Here is a 16,765-nt window from a genome sequence, read left to right on the forward strand (position 1 = left end):
GCAAAAGTACATGAAATGTACAAGTGACCCTCCCCTGCAGATAGAAATGCCATAGAAATATTAAAATATATACACATTACAGATTTAAGAAATCCTAAATTATTTTGTAGATAACCATTTTATGTAGAAACAAAAATATGGGGGAATTTTGTTTGCAATACTTATAGTAAAGGTAAAGGTTCCCCCGCACATGCGTGCTAGTCGTTTCCAACTCTAGGGGCCAGTGCTCATCTCCGTTTCAAAGCCGAAGAGCCAGCGCTTGTCCGAGGACGTCTCCGTGGTCATGTGGCCGGCATGACTAGACGCCAAAGGCGCACAGAACGCTGTTATCTTCCCACTGTAGTGGTCCCTATTTTTCTACTTGCATTTTTATGTGCTTTCGAACTGCTTGGTTGGCAGAAGCTGGGACGAGTAACAGGCGCTCACTCTTACGCAGCACTCAGGATTCGACCCGCCAAACTGCCGACCATCTGATTGACAAGCTCAGCATCCTAACCCACTGAGCCACCGCATCCCTATACTTACAGTAGTTCTAGTCTAATAACTGATTCTGCAATTAACCAAATATTTTAGAAAATAAAATACAAGGCTTTCTGTCCTTGAACATGGGTTCATGTTATGTAGATATGAACAATCAGATTCATTTCTCTGTTGCAGAATTTTATTTTGCACTTGCCCACAAATGTTTTAGAGAAAGGACATTAACAGTTTTTGTTGCTTTACTGATGAGGCTATGATGGTATGACATTCCTGCCAGGACTTGGAAACATCCAAAGTCTCATTTTAACCCCATGATTTTATGACTTTTGCAAGTCTGATAGAATTCTCACATCTGGCATTTCCTTCACCCCCACAAATACAGATTTGTTGGGATTGCCAATACAGTACATATGTACAAACGTGGAATAAAAATTAAAACTGGAATTAAGTAAAATCTGTTTTAAGACATTAATATTGTTACTTCTTAATTTGGAAGATACTATGCACAAGTTACCAGTTTCAAATATGCATATTTGAGAGACTGCTTGATTTTTGTTAGTTTACTTACATAGGGAGTATTAATTTCGTATTTTAGGTGGAGAAAAAATATATTAAAAAAGGAACAGATCTGACCAACTGGAAAATTGTAATTAATTGTAACCGCCCAGAGTTAAAAACACGAGATGGGAAAAGGAAAGGAAAAGAAATATTGAAAAAAGAATCCCCCAGTGCATTAGTATAGAAGAAGCAGCTGGCAAAATGTTGGCAACTACATTTTAAGTTGTCTGTTAACTTCCTGAGATAAGAGTGTATTCAGCCTGTCCCCTGCTTTTTCATCTGCATGTTCATATAGAAATATGACCACTGCTAGTAAAAATGTTTAACTTAAAAAAGCATGTCCTACCTGGTTTTCCTACCATATTTTAAAGCCATGGTGGGATATATAGATTAGGTTCATCCATCACATATAATTTAAAACTTATATTCAGCCAATTGTGGATTATTCAAACCCTGATTTAAAGTGAGCCAGGTTATAGTTTCTTATTACTAAAAACCTTTCAGCAAAATAAAAGTATAATAGGAAACGAATACACAAATAAATGCAGCATATAAAATATAGATTTTAAAATTTTATAGCACTTTTGTATAACTGTCAGCCCCAAGTAACATTGCTTTTTAAAAATAATCTGCGTGTTAATCACTTACTGCTAAATATTTTTTTTCTAATTTGTTTCACAGAAATAGGCAAAAAGGGTATACGGGATTATTTAATTTATCCGTTTCTTCAGTGAAACTCAAAATAAATGTTAAGTATACCCAAACGTATTCTTAGCATGAGTTTTCAAACAAAATTCTGGGAAGATTCCAACTGAAAAAAAACCACTGTGGTGGTAAAATATATGTTTTCCTCTCATCCTAATGAGCAAAATCATTAGGTGTATTTATTAGGTGTTGGGTGTATTTATCATTTAGATCAGGCATGTCAAACTGCCGGCCTGAGGGCCAGATGTGTCATGCCAAAACCACACCCCCCCCCCATTGCTGGCAATGGGGAAAATGTCCTGATACATCGCGCAAAGTCATGTGATGTCGCAAGTTTGACATACCTGACTTGGATGGATTGATTATATGTCATTGGATTGTCTTCCACTTTTTCTGACATTACAGACTTCTCAGTAAGATTCAACTGCTAACAATGAAGCTTTGTTGTCTGTTTTCCTTTAAACAAGTACCTGATGATGCACTGGAATAATAACCTAAAATTCTTATGCTTATGCAGACATAACCAACAATTATTTGGATCCTGACCATAAAATTAGGAGTCAAACCTTTAGGTCCTATATTATTGCACATATTTGAATTCCAGATTAATTAAATGTAAAATAGGCCAATAAAAAGAAATTAGAAATGAACAGATGATGACATTTCATGAAATCTCAGTCTTGCCACATAGTGTCTATTGTAAATTGCATGCATTAAGGGGTTACGCATATTTAATGTTTTTTAAATTTAGGGTTGGTTGAAAAGATAAATTCAAATCAGAATAACTCATACATGTGATAATAGTCTCTTATATATAATAAGTGGTCTTACTAAAAAGTAACTTTCTGCCTGCTGAGAATTCAGTCCTGCTGTGTTATTTAAATATCAGCTTAAATTTATGAACTATTTCTGTTGGAAATCTGTTGAAGTCTCAAGCAGTTTTCTGCTGGGTTGTGATTAGGAAAATGATTACCTTGCAACCTAGCATGCTTTATTTGGGTCAAATGAGAGCAACTAATGAATAATTTTATCAAGAGCATTGTACAGAAGCAGGAAGAAGCTGAGTTGACAGTCTATTAAGTCCCTGACTTCAGTGAAATGTAGCAGTATAATCAAGTAACCCCGGTTTTCTTGATCCTAACCATGTTTCCCCCCCCCAAAAAAAAATAGAAATGTGCATCAAATTTAGCTGAATTCAGAATCTAAAATCCAGCAGTTTTAGAAAGATTTGAAATGTCCAAACAAAAATGGACTTACAGCTTTAATTTCTGACCACTTTAAATGGACTTAACCAGAACTCATCAATCCCTGTGCTCAAAGATGGTAAACCAATATATTGCAAGGAAGTGCCAGTTTTTCATGCCGTGTAATTCTGTCTTCCTGGTGCAGAATTGATCTATGGGATCAATTGATCTATGGGATCAATCAATCAATCTATGGGATCAATCTATGGGATGAGATTAACATTGGGTGCTTGCTTGAAAAATGCTGGGTATTCAACTGATCAGTGACAAAATAAAAAAAATTGTGTTTAAATCAAGTTGTTATTATTCCCAAATTGGTGGTAAATATAAGTTTTGTATGAATTGCCAAAATACAAGGGCTGTTCAGAAATAAACCTCCATTTAGTTTTCAATGACAGACACTCACAGATACAGATCTTTTATTACACACATTAGAAAACTACACCAACACCACACCGGAAGTGGTGTCATAGAAAATCCCGCCAAATGTGAAGTTGCCAAAGGCGTACTGTTAGTGAAGTTCATGGAGCATAGTTCGACCATCAATTCAGAAGTCTACAGTGAAACATTATGAAAACTCAGACGAGCCATCCATAACAAGTTTTGGGGCATGCTGACTTCCGGTGTGGTGTTGGTTCATGATAATGCTTGCCCGCACACCACTAGACACACCCAAGAACTTTTGAAGCAGTTCTGTTCGGATGTTTTTAATCACTCTACCCAAAGCCCAGCTTTGGCGCCGAGTGACTACTACTAAGGAATTTCAAACCTTGTAAATCGTTATGACAAGTGCCTCAAGTTGAATGGTGATGATGTCAAAAAGTAATTTAATGTAGTTTTCTAATGTGTATATAGGAACCTGGAATGTAAGATCCATGAATCAAGGAAAGCTGGACGTGGTCAAACAAGAGATGACAAGACTGAACATCGACATCTTAGGTATCAGCGAACTAAAATGGACAGGAATGGGTGAATTTAATTCAGATGACCATCAGGTATACTACTGCGGGCAAGAATCCCTCAGAAGAAATGGAGTAGCCTTCATAGTCAATAAAAGAGTAGGAAAATCAATACTGGGATACAATCCTCAAAATGACAGAATGATCTCAGTTCGAATCCAAGGCAAACCATTCAATATCACAGTAGTCCAAGTCTATGCCCCAACCACCAGTGCTGAAGAGGATGAAATTGACCGGTTCTATGAAGCCCTACAGCACCTTATAGAACTAACACCAAAAAATGATGTCCTTATCATCATGGGGGATTGGAATGCTAAAGTAGGAAGCCAAAAGATAACTGGAATAACAGGCAAGTTTGGCCTTGGAGTACAAAATGAAGCAGGGCACAGGCTGATAGAATTTTGTCAAGAGAATACGATGATCATAGCAAACACTCTTTTCCAACAACCCAAGAGACGGCTCTACACATGGACATCACCAGACGGTCAACACAGAAATCAGATTGACTATATGCTCTGCAGCCAAAGATGGAGAAGCTCTATACAGTCGGTAAAAACAAGACCAGGAGCTGACTGTGGCTCAGACCATGAGCTTCTCCTTGCAAAGTTTAGGCTTAAACTGAAGAAAGTAGGGAAAAGCACTAGGCCACTCAGGTATGAATTAAATCATATCCCTGTTGAATATACAGTAGAGGTGACAAATAGATTTAAGGAATTAGATCTGATAGAGTGCCTGAAGAACTATGGACAGAGGTTCGCGACATTGTACAACAGATAGCAACCAAAACCATCCCAAAGAAAAAGAAATGCAAGAAAGCAAAATGGCTGTCTGAGGAAGCTTTGCAAATAGCTGAGGAAAGGAGGGAAGCGAAAGGCAAGGGAGAAAAACATAGATATGCCCAATTGAATGCAGAATTCCAGAGAATAGCTAGAAGAGATAAGAATGCCTTCTTAAATGAACAGTGCAAAGAAATAGAAGAAAACAATAGAATAGGGAGGACCAGAGATCTTTTCAAGAAAATTGGAGAGATGAAGGGAACGTTTCATGCAAAAATGGGCATGATAAAGGACCAAAATGGCAGGGACCTAACAGAGGCAGAAGAGATTAAGAAGAGGTGGCAAAATTACACAGAAGAACTATACAAGAATGAGCTTAACGTCCCAGATAATCACAATGAGGTGGTCACTGACCTCGAGCCAGACATCCTAGAATGTGAGGTGAAGTGGGCCTTAGAAAAGCTGAGCAACAACAAAGCTAGTGGAGGTGACAGTATTCCAGCTGAGCTATTCAAAATCTTAAAAGACAGTGCAGTAAAAGTGCTACACTCAATTTGCCAGCAAATTTGGAAAACTCAACAGTGGCCACAGGATTGGAAAAGATCAGTTTACATTCCAATTCCAAAGAAAGGCAGTGCCAAAGAATGTTCAAACTATCGCACCATTGCACTCATTTCTCATGCTAGTAAAGTCATGCTTAAAATCCTACAAGCTAGACTTCAGCAGTATGTGGATCGAGAACTACCAGAAGTACAGGCAGGATTTCGAAGAGGCAGAGGAACTAGAGATCAAATTGCCAACATACGCTGGATCATGGAGAAAGCTAGGGAGTTCCAGAAAAACATCTACTTCTGCTTCATTGACTATGCTAAAGCCTTTGATTGTGTGGATCATAACAAACTGTGGCAAGTTCTTAAAGAGATGGGAGTACCAGACCATCTTATTTGTCTCTTGAGAAACCTATATGCGGGTCAAGAAGCAACAGTGAGAACTGGACACGGAACCACTGATTGGTTCAAAATTGGGAAAGGAGTCCGGCAAGGCTGTATACTGTCGCCCTGCCTATTTAACTTATATGCAGAGCACATCATGAGAAAGGCAGGGCTAGATGAATCAAAAGTTGGAATTAAGATTGCCGGAAGAAATATCAACAACCTAAGATACGCAGATGATACCACTCTAATGGCAGAAAGTGAAGAAGAACTAAAGAGCCTCTTGTTGCGGGTGAAGAAGGAGAGTGCAAAACTTGGGTTGAAACTTAACATTAAGAAAACCAAGATCATGGCATCTGGCCCTCTCAATTCTTGGCAAATAGATGGGGAAGAAATGGAGGTAGTGACAGATTTTGTTTTCCTGGGCTCCAAGATCACTGCAGATGGGGACTGTAGCCAAGAAATTAAAAGACGCTTGCTCCTGGGGAGGAAAGCCATGGCAAATCTAGACAGCACACTAAAAAGCAGAGACATCACCCTGTCAACAAAAGTGAGTATAGTCAAGGCTATGGTCTTCCCAGTTGCAATGTATGGCAGTGAAAGTTGGACCATAAGAAAGGCTGAGCGCCAAAGAATTGAGGCCTTTGAACTATGGTGCTGGAGAAGACTCCTGCGAGTCCCTTGGACTGCAAGGCGATCAAACCGGTCAGTCCTAGAGGAGATCAATCCTGACTGCTCTTTAGAAGGCCAGATCCTGAAGCTGAAACTCAAATACTTTGGCCACCTAATGAGAAGGAAGGACTCACTGGAGAAGAGCCTAATGCTGGGAAAGATTGAGGGCAATAGAAGAAGGGGACGACAGAGAATGAGGTGGCTGGATGGAGTCACTGAAGCAGTAGGCGTGAGCTTAAATGGACTCCAGAAGATGGTAGAAGACAGGAAGGCCTGGAGGAATGTTGTCCATAGGGTCGCGATGGGTCGGACACGACTTCGCAGCTAACAACAACAACAAAAATGTGTATAACAAAAGTTCTGTATGTGCGAGTATGTCATTGATAACCAAACGGAGGTTTATTTCTGAGGTGCCCTCGTATCTATGGATAAGAAGAGGGAGAAACAACTTTTTCTCCTCTCAGATATGAAGCCTTCTTTTTCCCAAAGTTACTTAAGTAATCTATCTGAACTTTTGCAAAAAATAATAAAAAGTTAATGTAATCCCTACCACTTCTTCATTTTATATTATGAAATATTATGAGTCAAACAGCCCTGCCCCATGAACTCATTTGAAATTTGACAGGGTTATTTCTTGGAAAGGGACAAACATCTTACAGAAATCTAAATTTGTCAAAGAATAACAATAATAAAGGACTTATTATTTCCTTTTTAAAAAAAAAATCTAAGTATCTGGTAGAAAGATTAAAGATTGTCAAAGGTTACAATGCCAGTAGTTTTCATTAAATTCTTTTGAGGAGAAAACATCATATAAGTATAATGCAAGGAATAGGCCAAGGATAAGAGGAAAACAATATCAAACTATCTAGTTTTCTGCTGCCCTCTTTTGCTATTACTTTTGTTTTTCTAAGAAGTATCTTCTCCAAAGATTCTTTATTTCCACATTAGGTATCTAAAATACACAAACTTTGGTGTTAATAATTTTTATTAGTATTTCCCATGAGCTCTCTGGTTTTATTTCAAGTAATATTAAATTATTTCTTCTCCTTGCTGTTCAAGGCATTCTCAACAGTCTTCACCACCACCATGCAAAGGCACTGATTTCCGCCCCCCCAGCTTTTCTGATGATTTTTTTTATCTTTTTCATTCTGTTTTTATAGCCATGCATTATATGTAAAAAAATCCTGGTCTTGGTATTATATATCTTGGAATCTTATATCTTTGGCATTGGGGTTGTTTCTATATTTTCATTCTTTTCCAAGATTTGTCATTTTCCCCCATGAAGTAAACATCTCTACATTATTGCATAGTTACAGTAATAAACTTTTAGAATAAAAACTTGTTCCTACTTGTTCCTATTGAAATTCTACTTCTATTATTTGCATTGGATTGGACTGGCATCAGCAATTGACAGTTTAATTATTGTTTTTCTTAAGTATTGACTTGGTTCTTATATAACATTAAGAAATAACCTGTGATTTAAAAATCACAGTGTCCAGTTTCATACGCTGCACTAAATCAAACCCACAGTGCTTTAATTCAGTATATAAACCATCAGAATAAAGCACATTTGCCAAAGCCCATAATGCAAAATATAAAAATATATAACTATATAACTATTTTTGACCTTCCTTTTTTCTCCTAAATTAACAACAACTGTTTATTACAGCCTTAAGGCCAGACACAATCAAAATATATAACAACAGTAACAATCTTACATCCATATTTACAGGATATAAAACCACCAAACAATATAATACAATCCAAAATTCTCAAAATAAAACATCATATTAAAAATTTTCAAACCTTAGTAATCGTGCAACATATTGTGCAGATGGCGCCACAAAATTGGGAACCTAAATTGATATTTTCGGGTCCTTATCCGAAAGTAGTAGCATTAGATAAAATTCATATCCCCTGCCTGGAAATTTCTTCAATATCGGATATATAAGAATTTGTCTAGAGTCTTTATATAAGGAACAATGAAGTAGCATATGGCTTAGAGTTTCTACAGAGCCATCACCACAAGGACACAGCAGAAGGTGCATAGGAGTGCCCTTAAACCGTCCAAAAAGGACTGCCGAGGGCAATGCATCCAACCTGGCTAAGGTGAAAGCTTTACGAAATTTCAAAATTGTGATGGAAGATAAATAAGAACCTGGGGAAAATCCTTCTGGAAGCAAGTGACAAATATTGGAGTGTGACACCTTACTTAGATTTGTTTGGAGATCAATATCCCAGATTCGTTGTTTCAAGGCAGTTCTAGCATTATCAAAACCTAATGAACACAGACCTTCCATAGAAAAGCCCAGTGATTTAATTTTATCTAGGGCTTTTTTTTCCACGACAATTTAAAATGGTCAGTGAGTGATGCTGAACTGGGACCGGCAGTAACAAATGAGATAGCAATACATCAAGACTTTCAATCACAGTCGCTAATTTATAAGCAGACAGATAGCACCAGGCACGCAGCTTTAAACTGCATCTTAGATGAGGGAAAACTATTGGGGCTGTATAGAGCCAATGAATACAAAACTGTATAGAGCCAATGAATACCCCTCCTAAAAAGTTGAGTTCCTTGCTTGCCAGTGACCCACATTTTGCTACCTATACTTCACTGCTATCACAACTTCATTGACAGAATTACAGCCTCCTCTGCCCTGTTACCAGGATAAATTAACAAAAACTGCCTCCCAAATTATTTAGAGGCTGTCCAGCAAAGTTTCTGAGAATTAATTTCTAAATGTAAACCATAACAAGAATCCTGATATACAATATATAAATAAAAATAAGTAATGAATTTGGTTCTTATGTAACATTTAAATGCAATGATTTACATGATTTACAAGTTACTATGCCAGTTTCATGAACTGCACCATACCAAATGGAAATGACCTCACAATACTTAGAAACTTAATTTCTGTATAGTATAGTATTTAATCTGATTCTGTAAAAAGCAGAATTAGCAGTTTGATTTTGGCAGCTGATGTCTGCTGCCCCCTGCTGTCCAGCTAATTATGAAAAAAATTCATAGAAAATACTTATTTTGGGATGAGACATAAATTTGGGTAGTCATTTTAGTGACCAAAATTATATTGGGTAAGATTACTATTCTCTGTAAGTGTGATGATGGTTCTTAATCTGTTATGTACTTTTCAAGAAAAATGGCTTCCTTATATTTTGCATATTTCTTACTTGAAGAAATAGAGATTATAAATACCTTTAATGATTTCCCCCCATGGAACAAAATCCTATCATAGTTAAAATGATCCTGCTTAGAAGAAGAGTTGATTAATAAATAGGTAGCACCATCATCTATAACTTCATGCCCTTCCAACCTTAAAAGCTCTGAAAAAGAGAGATCAATCCATCATACAATGGCAAATGTAAAAGAAGGGGAACAAAGGTAAGACCTGTAACATGGATTAAATCAAACTAATATTAAATGCACAGTTGTAAATGATACATGTCCTTCTAGTTCTGTAAACTACAAGAGGATTGAACATAATAAATGACAACTAAGCCAGTGATCTATATGTAGCTTATCCATCCTAATGGGGAATTACCGTATTTTCCGGCGTATAAGACGACTGGGCGTATAAGACGACCCCCTACATTTCCTGTTAAATTATAGGGTTTGGGCTATACTCGCCATATAAGACTACCCCTCTTCCAATGCACACCAAATAAAAATTAAAAAACATCAGATTTGATTTTAATATGGTAATTTTAATTCAAATGCTTATGACATGCAGGTACTTAGTAGGAAAACTGTCACTTATAAACATAAGGCTGTTTGTCATCAAACATGTAAACATAAAACAGTGCAAGTGGATTAATAATAATAATAATAATAATAATAATTAATAATAATAATAATAATAATAATAATAATAATAATAATAATAATAATAATAAGTTGAAAGGGACCTTGGAGGTCATCTAGTCCAACCCCCTGCTAAGGCAGGAAACCCTATACCATTTCAGACAAATGTCCAGTCTCTTCTTAAAAACTTCCAGTGTTGGAGCATTCACCACTTCTGGAGGCAGGTTGTTCCACTGGTTAATTGTTCTAACTGTCAGGAAGTTTCTCCTTAGTTCTAGGTTGCTTCTCTCCTTGACTAGTTTCCATCCATTGCTTCTTGTCCTGCTTTCAGGTGCTTTGGAGAATAGCTTGGCTCTCTCTTCTTTGTGGCAGCCCCTGAGATATTGGATCACTGCTATCATGTCACCCCTCACCCTTCTCTTCGTTAAACTACACATACCCAATTCCAGCAACCGTTCCCTATTTTCCTAATTCACTCTAAAGCTTTCCCTGCGCAGAGCCTTAAGTAACAACAGGTGCCTGCAATTAGTGCAGGTTCCCATCCCACCAGGCTCAAGGTTGACTCAGCCTTCCATCCTTCTGAGGTAGGTAAAATGAGGACCCAGATTGTTGGGGGCAATAAGCTAACTTTGTAATAATGCCGCTTGGGGGGGTGGGGGGTGAAAGCCCTAATAAGCAGGCATATACATAGAATGAAGGCTATTGCTAAGCACATTGATTTGTGCTTTAAATTGTAAGCCGCCCTGAGTCTTCGGAGAAGGGTGGGATATAAATGGGATTAAAAAAAAAAGACCAAATGGGAGATCCGCTCCAGGTTTTCCAGCCAACCCGCCCAGTTCCTGAGTCAAATGTGTCCTTAGAGCTAAGCAGCTGCTCTGACTGCTGCATTCCCCACCTGCCTTTCAGGTTGGGATAGACTACAGCTGCTCTTCAACTTTAGAAGGAAAGACGCCCAGACCCCAGCCTGTAAAAAATCACAGACTGCAGCTTCTTCTCCAATTGGTCCCGCTTTCCCTGCGCAGACTAAATGGGAGATCCGCTCCAGGTTTTCCAGCCAGCCCTGTCCCTAAAGTTTCAGCACCCGGCGTATAAGACGACCCCTGACTTTTGAGAAGATTTTCATGGGTTAAAAAGTCATCTTATACGCCGGAAAATACGGTAAAAACAAATAGAACAATAATTTATTTATTTTTATTTTATTAAATTTATATACTGCCCTATTCCCGTAGGACTCAGGGCAGTTTACAGGGAAAATTAAAAGCATAACATACAAAAATTAAAATCAGTTAAAACAATTAATTAATTCAAGTCTCTGAAATTTAAAACTAAAACCCAATTAAAAATTAAAACCCCTCAGTCTGGGCCAGACAGCTCAAAGAGCCAGGTTTTCAGGTCCCGGTGAAATGAACGAAGGTCGGGGGCAGTTCTACGTTCCGTGGGAAGTTGGTTCCATAGGGCCGGCGCACCCAGAGAATGCTCTTCCCCTGGAAATAACCCGCCGGCATTCATTAACCGGCAGTACCCTGAGAAGGCCCTCCCTCTGGGAGCGCACAGGACGATGGGAAGTTGATGCCGGCAGCAGGTGTTCCCTTAGATAATCCAGACCCAAGCCATTTAGGGCTCTATAGGTCATTACCAGCACCTTGAATCTCACCCGGAGGGCAACCGGAAGCCAATGCAGCTCGCAGAGAAGAAGTGTTACACGGAAGTATCGGGAAACTCCCATCACAACTCACGCGGCTGCATTCTGCACCAGTTGAAGTCTCCGAGTGGTCCTCAAGGGCAGCCCCATGTAGAGAGCATTGCAGTAGTCTAGCCGGGAGGTCACGAGTGCATGGGTGACTGTGTGTAGGGCATCTCGGTCCAGATAGGGCCGCAGCTGGCGCACTAGGCGAACCTGGGCAAAAGCCCCCCTGGTCACGGCTCCTATATGGTCTTCAAAGCTGAGCCATGAATCCAAGAGGACGCCCAAGTTGCGAGCCCTATTGACGGGGGGTAACACCTCACCCCCCATCATTAATGATGAAACATCCTGGCTAACCCAAAATGCCGGTATGCACAGCCACTCAGTCTTGGCAGGATTGAGACGAAGCCTGTTTCTCCCCATCCAAATCCAGACTACCTCCAGGCAATGGGACATCACGTCGAGTGCATCACTGGGTTGGTTCGGGGTCGAAAGAAAAAGTTGGGTATCATCAGCGTACTGATGATACCCCACCCCGAAACCACGAATGAGCTCGCCCAGCGGTTTCATGTAGATGTTGAACAGGAGGGGAGAGAGGACTGACCCCTGAGGGACTCCACAAAAAAGAGACCTCGGGGCGGACCTCTGCCCTCCCGTCAACACCGACTGCGAGCGGCCCAGGAGATAGGAGGAGAACCACTGTAAAACAGTGCCTCCCACTCTCAACCCCCTGAGACGCTGCAGTAAGATACCATGGTCGATGGTATCGAAAGCCGCTGAGAGATCTAATAGGACTAGGACAGAGGAACATCCCCTGTCCCGAGCCCACCAGAGATCATCCACCAGCGCGACCAATGCCATCTCCGTGCTGTACCCAGGCCTGAAACCCGATTGGTATGGGTCAAGATAATCAGTTTCCTCCAGGAACAGAGGAAGCTGATGCTCCACCACACTCTCAACAACCTTCGCCAAAAAGCGGAGGTTGGAGACCGGACAGTAGTTATTTAAAACAGCCAGGTCCAGGGCAGGCTTCTTGAGGAGGGGTCTCACCACCGCCTCCTTCAAGGTGGGGGGAAAGATGCCCTCCTTCAAGGAAGCAGTTATTACTGCCTGGAACCAGTCTCGTGTCTCCTCCCGGGCTACATAAACCAGCCAGGAGGGGCATAGGTCCAGTAAACAAGTGGTGGAGCTCAGTCTCCTCATGATCCTGTCCATGTCATCAGGGGAAACAGGGTCGAACTCAGTCCAGATAACATGCTCAAGACCGCTCGATTCCTCCATGTCAGACTCTGCCCAGTCAGAGTCCAAACCGGTTCGGATCTGAGCGATTTTGTCCACCAGATGATGACTAAACTCCTCAGCCCACCCCTGTAAGGGTTCCTTCCTCATCTCCCGATCAAGGAGAGAGCGAGTCACCCTAAACAGGGCAGCCGGGCAATTATCTGCAGACGCGATGAGGGCAGCGAAGTAATTAGACTTCGCCATCCTCATCGCCGCGAGGTAAGACCTTGTGAAGGCTCTTAGTCGCAATCGGTCAGATTCAGACTGGGTGGACCTCCAACCGCTCTCTAGACCCCATCTCCGATGCTTTATCTCCCGGAGCTCCACAGAAAACCATGGGGCCCAACGGGATCTGTGCCGGGTCAGGGGTCGCAAGGGTACAACATGGTCGAGTGCCTCGGTGGTAGCCCTTTCCCAGGCCTCCACCAAGGCATCAGCCAGGCTGTGAGTGAGGGAGATAGGTAAAGATCCAAGCGCCATCTGGAACCGTTCTGGGTCCATTAGGCGCCTGGGGCGGAACCACCTGACTAAGTATGTATCCCTACTGCCATAATAGGAACATTTCAAAACACAAGTGTTATTCCACAGATTCCAATATATTGGCTTTGAAGATAGTGGTATGTTGAAAATACAGAATTAAGGCAGGACACCTTTAAATAAAGTTTAGTTTACTTCACCAATAACATAGCTATTAGTTTGATATGGGATATGGAACATCACCTTGCCTGGATAGGAATTTGTGCCCCATGAGTAATTATGCAATTTCCTCAGAAGAAAATTGTGTATAAATGTCTCCTAAAACACAAGAAAACATTATATCAAATGTCTCTTTGCCATTCTTGCCTAACACCATAGATTCTAAAGACACAACATTATTCTGGAAAGTGGTAAATGCCAATTTGAATGAAGATAAGAACAATGCAGAGATTTGAGTGACCAAAAAGGAATGGGTGATCCATTTATATTTGATGGCTCCCCATCCTACCGCACTCCAGTTAATTCTCCAATTAATCTAAAACATTGTGGCCCCCTGGCTCTTTAAAAGAAATTGAATATCTGATCCTGGATTTATTGTCTCATGGAAGCCTATTTTGGCTAAACTACTTAATAGCATTAATTCTTCTGGCCTTCCTTCCCAAGTAGGAAAGTAGGAATTCAAGCATAGTGATCCCAATATACAAAAATGGAAGAATGTACTTGCCCCGGAGAAGTATAGACCAATTAGTCTGCTTAACATCATAGCTAAAATTTATGTAAAATATCTAGCTAATAAATTCAAAGATTGAATCTTTGATAACAATGTGCTTGCAGAGGAACAGGCAGGCTTTAGAGCAGTATATTCAACAATTTATTATCTTGTATTGCAATATCTGATAAATAGGAATATAAAACACAACCACAGCATTTAGCAATAGCAATAGCACTTAGACTTATATACCACTTCACAGTGCTTTACAGCCCTGTGCAGTTTACAGAGTCAGCATATTGCCCCCAACAATCTGGGTCCTCATTTTACTGACCTCTGAGGGATGGAAGGCTGAGTCAACCTTGAGCCGGGAAGGATCCTGGCAGTGAGCAGTGAGTTAGTCTGGAATACTGCATTCTAACCATTGCACCACCACAGGTTGTATGTAGCCTTTTCATTTTTCCTGCAGGTTTCGATTCTATTGATAGAAACAAACCATGGATTAAACTAGATCAGCTGAATTTGGATACAAAGCTAATATATACAAATACTCAAATTCAGTTTAGATTCACCTGAGTACAGCACCTGAAAGATATCAAGACTTTTAAAGTGGTGAAACAAGGATATGTACTTAAACCTTTACTTTTTAATCTATGCTTTGCCAAGAAAGTATTGTGTTCCATAAGTCTGTTTAAAACACAATCTAGGTATTTTATATTCTATTTGATATTTTGATATTTTGACATAACTGCACAGAACTGTAGATAACATGTTTGCTACCCATATTTAATGGTTATTAGTAGTATTGGCACACATTAGCACACTTTCGCCACCTACGTGAAGACCTAAAACTGGGAAATAATTTTTTTCCTTCTCTCATCCATCCTAGAAACAAGGTCTGTTTTAGCTCATTATTTAATATTCTGATTATGTTCCGCTTTGACCCACTTTCTTAAAACTAACCCATTCTTAGTGTGGATTGATGAATTCCTTCTGTTTCAATTGGTTGAGAATTATGCCAATATATGTCCCTGGATCCTGATTGGAAATTTAATGGGGAAAGGATGTTAATAGCTCCTCCCCAGAAGACACTGCGTTTGGCACTGAAGGAAGAATTCAGTCTGAGGAGATTTTGATTGGCTGAAAAAGGCGGTGACCCATCCTGTTTTCCCTTTCCCATGTAAGGCATTTAAGCCTGAGGTAAATGTAGCATGGAGGAAGTTTCCTGTTTTCTTAATAATTAGATGCTGCTAAATATGAATCTTCATTAGTCTTTGGCTCAAAGACACTCTGGAGGAAAAACAAATTAAAACAAACATAACACAGGCCTAATTTGACCATTTCAAGCCCTTTACTGTGACAAATATCTTTATTATTTTGGGAAGGCCGCCATTTTAATGTGTATTTTTAGCAAGGAAGGGGCCACTTCTGAAATTATTTCTGCACCTTTCAGCACTCCTATTTTCTACAGGGTGAATACCAGGTACGAAGAGAATATTTTCCTCTTTAAAATATTAGGGAGAGCTTGTTTTTTAAATCTCCTTAAGGTGTTTCAGGTAGGGGGAATTCTAGGGTGTCATTACTTATAAATAATACTAATTACTTACACAGGATTAGGTGCCTGTGTGTGTTAGGCCATTTGTGAAATAATCTATGCATTTGGGAACAAAGAATAACAAGAAGCAGCAAGCTGCATCCACAGAGGGCCTCACAAGCTTGAAGGATACAAGTTAATACATATTACAGTTTCATAGGTTTTTTTTAAAAAATAACCAGTTACTAACCCCAACACTGAAACACATTTGAAAAGGCAAACAATAGCCACAGCTGAATTCTTTTTCCAAGTGGTGTTCAAGTGGTGTTTTCAAATCAGCAGTCATAAAAATGGTACAGGCTGAGATTCATTTTTTTATTAATCCTATAATAATACATTATTTTATAGTGTATTTGCACGATAGATCCCATGCAAATGTACTCTCCTCACACTTTTTTATTGCTAAAGGATTCAAAAGGCAATGGAGCTAAAAAGATGATGAGTTAAATAAATAGTCACTAAGAGTGTCTTGTTTCATATTTCTGGGATTTAGTTGGAATAGAACAAAAAAGTGTTCTGCAACAAAGGCAAGGTTTTACTTTGGAGAGTGCATTTCTGACTTAGTAATGTCATTTTAATATTGATTAAACTATGTTGATAGCCTTCTTGCTATCTTTTTGCTTGTGCCAACCTTCTAATTTTTTAAATTAATGTTAACACAGAAATGAGAACTGTCTTTTAGAAAGTTAGTAAACTACAATTCCCAGTACTTTTAGTTTCACAAGATGTCAGGGAAGTTACCTGTTCCCTATTCTGAAATCAAGGTACAGAAAAGTTTACTGCAGTATGAAAGACCTCAAATTAACAAAAAGAAGAACGAGAGAAAGAGAGAGTATGTAAGGAGAAAATTATATTTTTATTGGATAAG

This window comes from Vipera berus, assembly GCF_964194415.1.
Source record: "Vipera berus genome assembly, chromosome: 1".
Lineage (NCBI taxonomy): Eukaryota > Metazoa > Chordata > Lepidosauria > Squamata > Viperidae > Vipera > Vipera berus.